The following is a 14,168-nucleotide window of genomic DNA, read 5'->3' on the forward strand; positions in this document are numbered from 1 at the left end:
TCCCCCCGCCCCTCCCCGGGAAGACCCTGACCTGTGCAGAGTAAGCAGTCACTCCTTTTAACCTGTGGAGTACGCTTGATTACTCTCCAGAGGGGGATTAGGCTTTCCTTTTGCCCAGTGTTAACCTAACACAGTCCACTCTCTGCCCTGTGAGATCATGGTTTCCCCTAACAAATGATCAGGCTCCCCTTCTACCCAATGGGGCAGGACCTAAGCTAGTTACCCCATGCCCAGTTTTTCCTTACCGTGGCCCTGACGCATCCTAGTTTTCTTGTTCCTCCACTGTCTGATCCTTGCAGGGACCCGCAGCTGGGGCTTCCCCTTCCATGCTACGAGGCTTCCATATGGGATAATCCCCAGTGCACACTCAGTGGGCGCATCTACAGGGCGGGTTGGGGTCCCCCCAGGGGGTACCCGAAGTCCACCAAATGGGGTGCCATTCTTCCTCGCTTCCCAGCCAATGCACCAGAAATCTGTTGCAGGAAGTGACACCCGACAGAGGAAATTAGATGCTCAGACAACTCTGTTAGAGGAAGGAGAATTTAATGCCGGCAGCCGATCCAAAGCACAATCTCTCCTTGGTTAGATTTCTTACAGTTTATATACCCTTGCAGTGTCCATGCAAGGGGCACATGATTCTTTTTCTCTGAAGTTTCACGTATGTTTCACGACTCAGGATGGGCGGGGGAGCTTCGGGTAGGGGAATGCTTGGGAGGAGGAATTTCCACACCACTGTTCTTACAGATCATTTATTTTGTAGAACCCATGACCTTGGTGTTATCAGCACCATTATAGGATTCTTGAACAGAGACCGGACCTGCTCAGGGGACTCCTATCCAAAGGCTGAGCTCTAATTGTAACATAACAAGCAGTTTTACACAGTCTTGTTATTCCTACACAGCTACAGAGATAAGAACATTAGTTGATAGCAAGCTATGAATCAACAGATGTGAGCTGGAGAGTCCTTGAGGTGGGGGAGGTAGCCATGAGAAAACATGTTAGCTGAAGAACACTGAGCAGCATGTGGGGATTGAGCAGTTTTACCCGGTTGAATCAGTTACTTCCGCAGGCCCTCTCCTTTGTATTTTTTCAGATGCCTCCTCTCCTCTCTCAATACCAAGCTCACAGAATGATGTGATGCTTAGGTAAATAACCCAATGAAAAGGACAAACTGCCTTCTAAATGCAATAGCAGTTAACACTCCAGGGTTAGTATCTGGCACAGTGCTAACTCCTTTACAAATGATGTATCCAACTCTCGGATCAATGCCTTTAAGTGGACATTACTAACATCTTCATTTTCAGACGCGGGGCCCTGACTCGCACCCAGGTTATTTCTCCCGGTCTGGGTAGCAGGTGACGATGAAATTTACTGGGCTTTTCCACCTCCAGAGCTCGGGCTCCACCGCAGACCTATCGCCCGCGCTTTCTGGCACGCTCGCTGTCAACGAATGCGCTTTCCCCTCCCGCGGCCGGCGAGGGCTTTACCCGGGTCCGGCTGCAGGCGGGGCTCGGCGCACCAATTCCCACATGCTCCGAGCGCCTGGCCCCCGAGACCGCGATGCCAGCGCGGAAATCATCCCTCCGGCCTTCACTAGCCGAGATCGAAACCGGCCGGAGGCGGGCCCTATGGGCCCCGCCTAAGCCGGGCTGTTTCCCGAGAACTGCCGTTCCTGCCCCCGGCACAAGGACACCACTCTGAGCAACGCTCCTGTCGGGCTCAAGGTCCCGGGCGCCCAGCGCAGCCACCGCATTCGCGTAGACCCAGACGCTTGGGGCGCATCTCCCCAGGGAGGGCGGACGGAGGAGCCGGAGCTTGAGTTACACATGCGCAGAGAGAGCCCATACAGACCTAGAGCACTGCGCGAGTTAAAACGACTACGTTTCCCGGCGATCTCCGCGCCTTGGGATGGTGAGAAGTCGGTTGTTTCAAAGTAAACACAGGGTCAATTTAAGCCGCTTAAAGAATAGTGCTTGGTGAGATAATTGTAGCAACTTACCAAATGTAACTAGTATTTGCAGGTGGTTGGCCTTGACTTTATTCAGTGCAGACCACTACACAACTACATTTTTTAAAAAGAGCTCTTTCTACTTATTTACAAATTGTTTTGACCCTTAATACCGTATAATCATAGTATCAGGTCAGAATATTTAGAATTACATCATGATTTTTCTTGGCCGTATGATGTTGTATTGGAGGGGTATATTATTTACTTAATACCTTTTAGATGGATGTTTTATAGAGCGTAAAGAACTGAGAACTTTGAGGTCTTTACAAAATGGATTCCATGGGAATCATGACAGTAACATCAACTGGTACATAATGGGAACGCCCTTAGGATGTGCCAGGACTGCCCCAAACCACAGAAACCACAGCGACGACTGCACTGGATTAGCCTCCACTGCAGGAGTCGAAAGCATAAGGATTCCAACCTACAATGACCATGTAAGTTGAACACCTCAGACAGATGGTACTCAAGCCTGACTCAAGAGCATCACGAACAGGTATGTTGAGAGCTGAAGATGCTGATCTTTTGCCTGCTGTAGACGCTGGCTTGGGACCTACAGGAAACCATCTGCTCTTCCAGTCAACAGGGCTCACTTGGGAGATGCTAAGGACTTTCATCCCTTTGCTCTGTGTGTAAGACTCTACTTCCTCTCTCTATGTGTTGTTAACCTGCATGGGTACTTGATTGGTTTATCTGAGAAGGTTCCACTCGATAAACCTGGCATTGTGGAAAGACACAGATGCGTTCAAGGGTGGCTCTTTTCTTGTGACGGATGTTTATTTTGTTTCCAGTTTTTATTATAATGTGCAGTGAATATTTGTGTCCATACTTCTTTATATATTTGTGTTATTTCTGTGATACTAATGCCAAAATTAGAATTGTTCAGTTAAAATAGATGTGCAAAATTTGATAGATGTTAACAACAAATTTTCAAAAGGGCTGTGCTAGTATATGCTCCCACTAGCATTTATTGAAGAAAAAATCATTCTAGCATTTGTTAAAATGGTAAGTAAGAGTTTATTAAAGATTATTGCAATAAGGGGAAGAGATCAGTCTCAACTCCAGATACAGCAAAGAAAGCTGGAGATGTATAGGCTAATGAGCAGAGAGAGAGTAAGAGAATAAGTAAGTGGATGGCAAACTACTACAAGGAGACTTCAAGTGTAGGGAGATTCTTGCTAAACTGCCCTAATAGGATTCTTGTTAAAGGCAGGCCAAGGACTTAGATGTCAAAAGTGAGGGATGAAGGTCAAGGATGAGGATCCTCTCTAAACTGCTTTTGGAGAATTCTTGCTAAAACAGCTATTCAAGCCTGTCAAGGATGAGATGGATATGGAATGCTAAGTTCAAGCCCTAGTCAATAAAAAGGTTCAGAGGAGCCTAACTAAAGTTTAATCAAGGTGAGAGTCTTGAGTGAATTTTTGTAGTTTGTACTTTTGGAGTAATTGGTCCAAACTACAAAAATTCACTCAAGACTCTCACCTTGTGGGTATAGAAATAATCTTAGTATTGTTATTACCCTTTTTCATCATATTTGTGGGTATAGAAATAATCTTAGTATTGTTATTACCCTTTTAATGTCTATGCGATAAGTAGTGATGCCATTTTTTCACTTTTGTACTGGTAGCTTGTATCTTCTCCATGTTTTCTTCATTAGCCTGGCTAGACTTTTATCAATTTTATTGATGATTTTTCTCAAAGAAACAGCTTTTGAATTTTTTTAATTGTCTATTGCTTTTCTGTTTTCTTCAATTTTATCTGTTCTGCATTTTTAATTTTCTCCCTTTGCATTCTTATTTGGGAAACTTCTATTGAGATACCTTCAAACTCACCGATTCTTTCTTCAGCCACTTTATGTTTACTGTTAAACTTATTGAAGGCATTATTCTTTTTTTTTTTTTTGCAGATTTTTCTAGCATTCTTTTTATATTCTTTCCTAGAATTTCAGTTTCTCTGCTTATATTACCCATCTTTTTTTATATAATCTACCTTTTTAAAAAATTTATTTATTTTAATTAGTTTCAAGTATATAGTACATTGGTTAGACATCTATATAGTTTGTAAAATGATCCCCCCAATTGCTCCCTCCCTCCCCTGACCCCTGCACTTAGCCAATGTATTAATGCTAACTACATTCCCTATGCTGTGCTCCCCATCCCCGTGACCATCCATCCACTACTAATTTGTACTTCTTTAACCCTTCACCCCTTTCTCCCAGCCCCCCAAACTTCCCTCCCCTCTGTCCATCACCAAATTGTCCACTATATTTGTGAGTCTGTTTTTGATTAGTTTTTTCTTTTTATTCCTTAGATTCTGCTTTTAAGTGAAATCATATAGTGTTTATCATTCTCTGTCTGACTTAAATACCTCCTAGGTCCATCAAAGCAATATCTTTTTTCATCCCCTTCTTTTTAGTCTGTGTGTCTTTTAATCTGAAGCAAGTCTCTTATAGGCAACATGTAGGGGTCTTGCTTTCCTTTCCATTCATCCATTCTTTTAGTTGGAGCACTTAATTCTTTTCCATTTGAGGTACTTATTGATAGGAATGTAGTTGTTACCATTCTTGATTCCTATTTTTGATACATATTTTTTCTTCTTAAAGAAGTCTCTCCAACATTTCCTGTAATACTGGCTTGGTGGTGATAAATTCCTTCAGCTTTTTTTTTTTTTTTGGTCTGGGAAGCTCTTTATCTGTCCTTCAACTCTAAATGATAGCTTTGCTGGATAAATTATTCTTGGTTGTAGATCCCGGGTCTTCATCCTGTCGAATATTTTTTGCCAAGCCCTTCTGTCCTGCATGGTTTCTTTTGAGAAATCAGCTGCCAGTCTTATGGGTGTTCCCTTATAAATAACTGTTTTTCTCTTGCTGCTTTTAATATTCATCCTTTGTATTTAACCTTTGGTATTTTAATTATGATGTGTCTTGGTATGGGCCTCTTTGGATTCTTGATTTTTTGAATTCTCTGAGCTTCCAGCTGTTTCGTGTTCATTTCCTTCACCAGGTTTGGGAAGTTTTCCATCATTATTCCTTCAAACAGCTGTTCAACATCTTGGTTTTCTTCAGTTATGCTGATCAGATGGATATTTGGACCCTTAATAGTGTACCATATGCTCTTTAAATTATTTTTATAGTCTTGGCATCTTATCTCTTGCCATTTTGATTGAGTGTCCTTGGCTTTCCCATCCTTTAGATAGGGCATTTGATCCTTTTCTTTATTCGTTCTGTTTATTTCTTTGTTTATTACATTTAATATACTTCTCATCTCAGATAATGTGTTCTTCATTTCAGACCAGCTCCCTTTAATAATTTCCATTTCCAATTTTATGTTTTTTATCTCTTTGTTGAAGTTCTCACTGAATTTAACCAAAAGTTCATTGAGCATCTTTATAACCAGTATTTTGAACTCTGCATCTGTTAGATTACTTGACTCCATTATATCTGTTCTGTCATATGGTTTCTGTTTTTTTTTTTTTTTTTGTCTTCCCATTTTGACTGCCTTTCCATGCCTGTTTCTATGGACTAAGCAAAGCTCTTAAATCTCCCAGTCTTATTAGTGTGGATTTCTGAAGTAGGTGTCCAATGGAACAATCCTGAGAGGGATTCAGCTCCAGGCCAAACTTAGCCCAAGCCTCTCCCCCTCTGGGGCCACTTGTTAAGATTCAGCAAGCAATCCACAGATGCTGTGCTTATAGTTACCTCAAAAGGCCACACCAGAAGCCAAGGCCAGCTACCTCCAGTGGGAGTCTAGGCATTGCTCAGCAAGGAACACCTGACTCGCTGAGGATATACTTGGATGTGGCTTGGGTGGAGCCACAAGTTGGGGGAGGTGGGTTTTCAGGGAATCCTCTGGGCGGAGAGACCTCCATTATCCAGTCTGATGATGTCATGGCTGTGGCGACCCTGTGTCCATTGCACTGGTAAGGGAGAGGGCTCTACAGGGAACAATGGATACCACCTTAACTTATGTACCTAGTGAGTCTCACCTTGGCCCTCACTCTGGCAATGTCTCCCTGTAAGTCTCTGGTGTTCACTGCACACAGCCAAATCGACACTGATGCTCAGAGCGAGCAGGTCTGTCACTGCAAAAATCCATTCGCGGATGTGGCCCCTTTAAGAGGCTTCTGCCGCTACCTCTGTCTCACTCAGCTGCTGGAGATTGGGCAGCCCCATGTCCTCGCTGTTGCAGGGTGCTTTCTTGGATTTCTCTCTAGTTGTATGGCTTGTTCATCTAGATCTCAGGCAATTTTTCCTTGCTGCTGCTCCTTGTTTCTGTCACAACTTTGATTTGGTCACCAGAGGGATGAACAGAGTCTTTATCATCTACGCCATTTTGATTGCCCACTCTCCAGCCTCTTCATCTACCTTTTCCATTAGGCCACTTAACATATTCATAGTTATTTTTTAATAGAATATATATATATATATATATATATAAAATATATATATAAAACATTGCATAAATGTGAGGAGTACAATGTGTTACTGTGATACATTTGTATATTGTGATATGATTGTTTTGTAGTGATATTTATTACATTTCATTATTATACTATAGTATTGTTGTCTGTATTCATTATACTATGCATTAAGTTCTTGTTTCCCAAGTAAGAACGTAAAGTGAGAAAATTAAAAATGCAGAACAGAATTGCCAAGGAATAATGTACTCATATTTGGAATACCAGGAGAAGAAAGAGAATGAAACAGAAGAAATATCTGAAGTAGTAATAGTCAAGAACTTAATGTTATAAACCAAAAGACAAATCCAAAAAACTCATAGAGAACCATGAAGAATAAACACACACCCAGACACACACACACACACGCGCGCGCGCGCACACACACACACACACCTAGGCATATTATATTCAAACTGTAGAAAGAAAAAACATAAGTCGTATGAGTTTTTTATATATTTTGCGTGTTAACCTCTTATTCAACATATGGTTTGCAAAAACTTTCTCCCACTCCATTGGTTGTCCTTTCATTAAAAAAATTTTTTTGATGTGTCAAAGCTTTTGATTTTGGTGTAGTTCTATTTGTTGATTTTCATTTTTGTTGCTTGTGCTTTTAACATCATGTCCAAAAATGTTATTGCCAAGACCAATATTTAAGAGCTCTTCCCTGTGTTTTATTCTAACACTTCTATTGTTTCTGGTCTTATATTTAAGTTTCGGTCCATTTTGTGTTATTTTTTTGTGAATGGTATGAGATGGGGGTCCAATTCCATTGTTCTGTGTGTGTGTTCCCAGCACCACTTGTTGAAGAAACTACTTTTTCCATGTTGAACTTCCTTGACTCCTTTGTCAAATATTAGTTGACCATAATGCTGGGATTTAATTTTAGGCTTTCTGTTCTGTTTATCTATGTGTCTATTTTAATGCCAGTACCATCCTGTTTTTATTATTACGGCTTTGTAGTGTGGTTTAAAATCAAGAAGCTGGATACCTCTGGCTTTGTTCTTTGTTCTCGGGATTGCTTTGGGGTCCTGTGGTTCTACTCAAATTTTAGAATTGTATCTTCTATTTCTGTGAAGAATGCGTTTAGGATATGGATGAGGATTTCACTGAAGCTGTAGATGGACATTTAAACAATATTAATTCTTCTGATTCATGAAGATAGGATGTCTTTCCATTTGTGTGTCTTCTTCAGTTTCAGCAAAGTCTTGTAGTTTTCATTATACAGATTTTTCGATTATTGATTAAATTAATTTCTAAGTATTTTGTTTTTGATGCAATTGTAAATAAAATAGTTCTCTTTATTTCTTTTTCAGATGTTTCATTATTTGCATAATACAAGTTATTTTTTATGTTGCTTTTGTATCCTGCAACTTTATAGAAATTGTTTATTAGTTCTAGATTTTTTTTTGGTTGACTCTTTGGGATTCTCTATTTATAAAACTATATTATCAGCAATTAATGACTATTTTAATTCTTTTTTACCAATATGGATACCTTTTATTTCTTTGTCTTGCTTAATTGCTCTATCTAGGACTTATAATACTATACTGAATAGGAGTGGTGAGAGTGGGCATCCTTTTCGTACTCTTGATCTTAGAGAAACAGCTTTCTAATTTTCACCATTGAGTATAATGTTAGCTGTATATTTGCCATATATATTCTCTATTATGCTGAAGCATGTTCTTTCTATACCCAATCTTCTTCTTTTTATCATGAAAGGATGTTTTATTTTGTCAAATGTTTTTTTCTGTGTCCATTGAGAGGATTATGTGATTTTTACCTTTCATTTTATTGGTGTGATGTATTACATTTATTGATTTGCATGTGTTGAACCATCTTTGCACCCCTGGGATTAATCTATTTGGTCATGGTGTATAATCTTTTTAATGTGTTCTTGAATTCAGTTTGCTAATATTGGGGGGAACTTTTGCACCAATATTCATCAGGGATATTAATTGGTCTATAGTTTCCTTTTCTTGTGGAATTCTTACCTGGATTTGATATCAAGATAACGCTTGCCTCATAAAATGTATTTGGAAGTGTTTCTCCCTCCTTGGCATTTAGGAAGAGTTTGAGGAGGATTGGACTGAATTTTTAATGTTTAGTAGAATTCCCCAGCAAAACTGTCTGGTCCTGGAGTTTTCTATGTTGAGAGATTTTTCATTACTGATTCAATTTCTTTACTCATTATTGATCTGTTCAGATTTTCTATTTTTCCCTGATTTGGTCTTAGTAGTTTGTGTGTTTCTAAAGGTATATTCAGGTTTTGAAGAAAAATGGCAGATGAGAGACATCCCCAGATCTCTCCCCTTGAAACAACAATAAGATGACATCTAAAACTCAAAAAACAAACAAACAAAAAGAAAACACCCAAACAGCACACCAGCACGGCTGAGCATGGGATCTATGAATAAGAGCTCCCACAGGTCAGAACCCCAGGTGCTAGGCAGTGGCCTGGGAGAAATAAAGAAGCTGTCTCTCTCATCCTGAGCTCCCTGTAGGTAGAGGGGGTGGGGAAAAGGTACAGCGAGTTCCCTGAACAGACCTGTCTGGGAGAGCTGGGAGTTCCGTGCGGCCAGCGGCAGGGCCCAGTCATCAGGGCAGAAAGCAGAGAAGCAGGGAGGGCAGATAAACAACAGTCGATTCTTACCAGCCGCTGTTGCAAAACCAAGGCTGAGCTCAAATCTCCCAGCCCAGAGGGCCTCTCCCCCATATCCTCTGAAACTGAACACTGTGGAGCCCCAAAGGAAACTGAGCAAACGCTACCAAAACGTTTGCTAACACTGACAGGGACTGAGACTGAGGGTAGCGAGCGTGATTGAATGTCTATATGGGGGAAAAAAAGGCATTATTAAGGCTTTATATAAAGCAGGGATCCAAGAGGCTTAGACGCCACCTACTGGAAACCAAAATAAAAGTGCCTTCTTTGCAACAAGCCAAAGAGAAACCTTTATATAATAAATCTTTCTGGAAAAACAGCAGAATAAACTTCCATTAGTGCCCAGGCACAGAAATAGTCCATTAAACACCATGAACAACCAAGGTGACAGGGCGTCTCAGAAAGAGCAAAATCTCCAGAAAATAAGCTTATAGATATAGAAATGTGCAACTTAAATAACAGAGAATTCAGGATGGTACTTCTGAAAAAGCTCAGCGTGATCTGAAACAAGTCATATTTCAAATTTCAGGAATTGAAAAAAACAACGAGATGAGCAGAATGAGTTTTTTAGCAAGGAGAATAAAACCCTCAAAAAGAACAGACTGGGTTTTCTGGAGATTAAAACACACACACACACACACACACACACACACACACACACACACACTGCAAGAGTTGACAAATGAAATAGCAAGCTTGGGAAATAGAGTAAACCAAATGGAAAAGGATCAGTGATATCGAAGACAGAAATCTAGAAATAAATCAGAAGGAAGAAGAGAGAAACCAAAGAATGAAATAATGAAAGAGAAATTCAGGAACTAGCTGATACCATCAGGAAAGGAAACACAAGAATAATGGGGATTATAGAAGGCAAGGAAAAGGAGCAAGGACTAGAAAGCATTTTCAGACAATAGTTGATGAGAATTTCCCAAATCTAAAAAATGAACTGGAGCTTGGAATTCAAGAAGTCAACAGAACACCCAATTATCTCAACCCAAAAAGGCCTTATGTTAAAATTATCAAAAATCAATGTTAAAATTATCAAAAATCAATGACAAAGACAAAATTCTCAGGGCAGCCAGGGAGAAGAAAACGGTAACTTATAAAAGAAAACCCATTAGATTATCCTTGGACTTCTCAAGCCAGAAAGGAGTGGAATCAAATATTCAAAATATTAAGTAATGCCTTTTGAGCCATGCTTGTCTTGCTCAGGCCCACTTCCATATCTGGAAGTGTACTTTCTCTTCTAATATAACTTTTCTTTTCTACTATAAAAAGAAATATTAAGTGAAAGGAACTACCAGCCTAGAATAATGTATCCAACTAAGCTCTCCTTTAGATATAAAGGAGAAATTAAGACCTTTCCAGACATACAAAAATTGAGGAAATTCACCACTGAGGCCTGCACTACAGGAAATACTGAAAGGGGTCAGCTCACCTAAAACAAAACAAAACATAACAAAACAAAAAACATAATTAGGAGTAAGGTGACTATCAGGCAAATAGAAGCAGAGGAGTGCAACCCTTACTAACAACAGAGCATTATAAGTTTAAACAATAAGAAGAGAACTGCTATAGCAAGATAGTCATGAACGTTCAGCATATATAGGGACAAATTAAAACAACAATGACTGAAAAGGGGAGGATTCCAACATCCAAAGTCCCAAGGGGAATGGAGATAAGACACCCACAGAAGAAAATGGACAACTGTATATATATAGCTATCCTTTACATATTTGTAATGGTAACCACACACCAAAGATTCAGAACTGAAGTATATAACATAAAACAAGAAAAACCAGGGGGGAAACCCCACAAAAACCAACAAAAATAAGGAAAACAGAAACACAAGGACAAGGAAACAATGGAAACACTGAGCTACCAGAAGGCAAAAGATAAAATGGCTATAAGAAGACCTCATATTTCAATAATCACCCTAAATGTAAATGGACTGAACTCACCAATAAAAAGGCATAGATTTGAAATTTGGATCAAAAAACAAAACTCAACCATATGCTGCCTCCAGGAGACACATCTCAGCTCCAAAGACAAATATAAACTCAAAGTGAAAGGATGGAAAATGATATTTCAAGCAAATGGCATTCAGAGAAAAGCAGGAGTAGCGGTACTAATATCAAACAAAATAGACTCAAAATCAAAAAGATAAAGAAAGATACTGAGGGACACTTCATAATGGTAAAGGGAATCATGCACCAAGAAGACATAACACTTATTAATATCTATGCTTCCAATCATGGAGCCCCGAAATATATAAAGCAATTACTAACAGAACTAAAGGAAGAAACGGACCGAAACACTATCATAGTAGGGGACCTAAATACCCTACTGTTGGAAATGGACAGATCATCCAAGCAGAAAATCAATATGGCAATAACATCCTTAAATGACACATTAGACCAACAGGACATAATTGACATTTACAGAGCCTTCCATCCAAAAACATCTGCTTATACATTCTTCTCTAGTGCACATGGAACATTCTCAAGAATCAACCACATACTGGGACACAGAGATAGCCTCAACACTAAATATAAGAGGGTTGAAATCATACCAACCATATTCTCTGATCATAATGCTTTGAAGCTGGAGATCAATTGCAAAAAAGCAGGAAGAACCACAAATACATGGAGAGTAAACAACATGCTACTGAAGAATAACTGGGTCAGAGAAGAAATAAAAAGAGAGATCAAGAGATACATAGAGTCGACGGCCATGCTACCCTGAACAAGCCCAATTCTGTCTGATCTTGGAAGCTAAGCAGAGTCGGGCCTGGTTAGTACTTGAATGGGAGAACAACTAGGAAGACCAGGCGCTGTAGGTGTAAAAATCAATAAAAAATAAAAAATAAGGGATTGTAAGCTGACAAGGTCCTCGCAATCTATGAGGTCAATCAAAGGTTTCTTCGCCTAAAAAAAATAGAGATACATAGAAATGAATGATAATAACATATCAAAACTTTTGGACACGGCAAAAGCGGAAAGTTCATATGATTTCAGGCTTATCTCCAAAAACAAGAAAGAGCCCAAATAAACAACCTAAAGCTTCATCTTACAAAAACAAACAAACAAACAAACAAAAACCACAGAAAAAGAAGAACAAATGAAGCCTAACGTCAGCAGAAGGAAAGAAATAATTAAAATTAGAGCAGAAATAAATGAAATTCAAAACAAACAAACAAAAAAACAATAGAAAAAATACAACAAAGAGCTGGTTGTTTGAGAATGTTAATAAAATTGACAAACCTCTGGTTTGACTCACTAAGAAAAAAAGAAAAAAGACACAAATAAACAAAATCAGAGATGAAGAGAGCAAATTATGACAGACACCACAGAAATACAAAGGATCATACAAGAATACTATGAAAAAGTATATAACTCCAAATTTAATAACCTGGAAGAAATGGACCAGTACTTAGATAAATATGACCTTCCTACACTAAATCTAAAGAGACCGATCAGCAATATGGAAATTGAAACAATCATCAAAAACCTACCAGAAAGTAAGAGTCCAGGACCAGATGGATTCACCAGTGAATTCTACTAAACATTCAAAGAAGATTTAATACTTATTCTCTGCAAACTCTTCCAAAAAATCGAAGAGGAGGCAATATTTACCAACTCATTTTATCAGGCCAATATTACCCTGGTACCAAAACCTGATACATTTAACACAAAATAGAAAACTACAGACCGATATCTTTCATGAACACAGATGCAAAACTCCTAAATAAGATACGAGCAAACCAAATACAGCAACATGTTAAAAAAAATTATACATCACAATCAAGAAGGCTTCATCCCAGAGGCACAGGGATGGTTCAACATATGAAAATCATTTAATGTGATACACCACATAGACAAATTAAAATATAAGAATCATATGATCATGTCAATAGATGCAGAAAAAGCCTTCGACAAGATACCACATCCATTTATGATCAAAACTCTGAGCAAAATCAGTATACATGGAAAGTACCTTAACATAATAAAGATCATGTATGACAAACCCTCAGCCAACATTATACTTAGTGGTGAAAAACTATAAACCTTCCAAGATCAGGAACAAGGCAAGGCTGTCCACTATCACCACTGTTATGCAGTATAACACTGGAGGTCCTAGTGAGTGCAATCAGGCCAAGAGAAAGATATAAAATGCATCCAAATAGGAAATGAAGAAGTCAAATTGTCACTATTTGTGGGTGACGTGATTCTCTATGTAGAAAACCCAAAAGAATCCACAAGAACACTGATAGAAACAATAAGAAAATACAGTAAAGATTCTGGATACAAAATCGACATTCAAAAATCTATAGCTTTCCCATTCTCTAATAATGAAGTGTCAGAAAAAGAAGTGGAAAAAGTAACTCCTTTTGCAATTGCAACAAAAAGAATAAAATACCTAGGAATAAATCTAACAAAACATGCGAAGGACCTAGATAATGAAAACAACAAGACTCTATTAAAAGAAATCAAAGAAGATACAAAGAAATGTAAAGATATTCTATGTTCTTGGATTGGAAGAATTGACATAGTTAAAATGACCATATTACCTACCTAAAGCATTATACAGATTTAATGCAATCCCTGTCAAAATCTCATCGGCATTCTTTTAAGAAATAGAACAAAAAATCATCGGATTTGTATGGAAGCACGAAAGACCTCAAATCATGAAAAAAAGAATGAGGCTGGAGGCATCACTCTGCCCAACTTCAAATTATACTACAAAGTGACAGTAATCGAAGTAGCATGGTATTGGCAGAAAAACAGACACACGGACCAGTGGAACAGAATCAAGAGTCCAGAATTAAACCCATATTTACATGGGCAAATAAATTTCAATAAAAAAGCCAGAAACATACAGTGGAGAAAGGAAAGCCTCTTCAATAAGTGCTGCTGAGAAAACTGGAAAGCTACCTGCAAAAGAATGAAATTAGACTGTTGTCTATCACCACACACCAAAATTAACTCAAAATGGATTAAGGACCTGAATATAAGACCTGAAACAATAAAATGCATAGAAGAA

The 14,168-nt window shown here is 38.7% G+C and overlaps 1 pseudogene; it reads left to right on the forward strand.

Moving 5' to 3' along the window:
- Nucleotides 1–11,848: 11,848 nt before the first annotated feature.
- Nucleotides 11,849–11,967, forward strand: LOC120616796 (uncharacterized; annotated as a pseudogene).
- Nucleotides 11,968–14,168: the final 2,201 nt, after the last annotated feature.

Source organism: Pteropus medius, unplaced genomic scaffold (assembly GCF_902729225.1).
Source record: "Pteropus medius unplaced genomic scaffold, Ma_sr-lr_union100, whole genome shotgun sequence".
NCBI lineage: Eukaryota > Metazoa > Chordata > Mammalia > Chiroptera > Pteropodidae > Pteropus > Pteropus medius.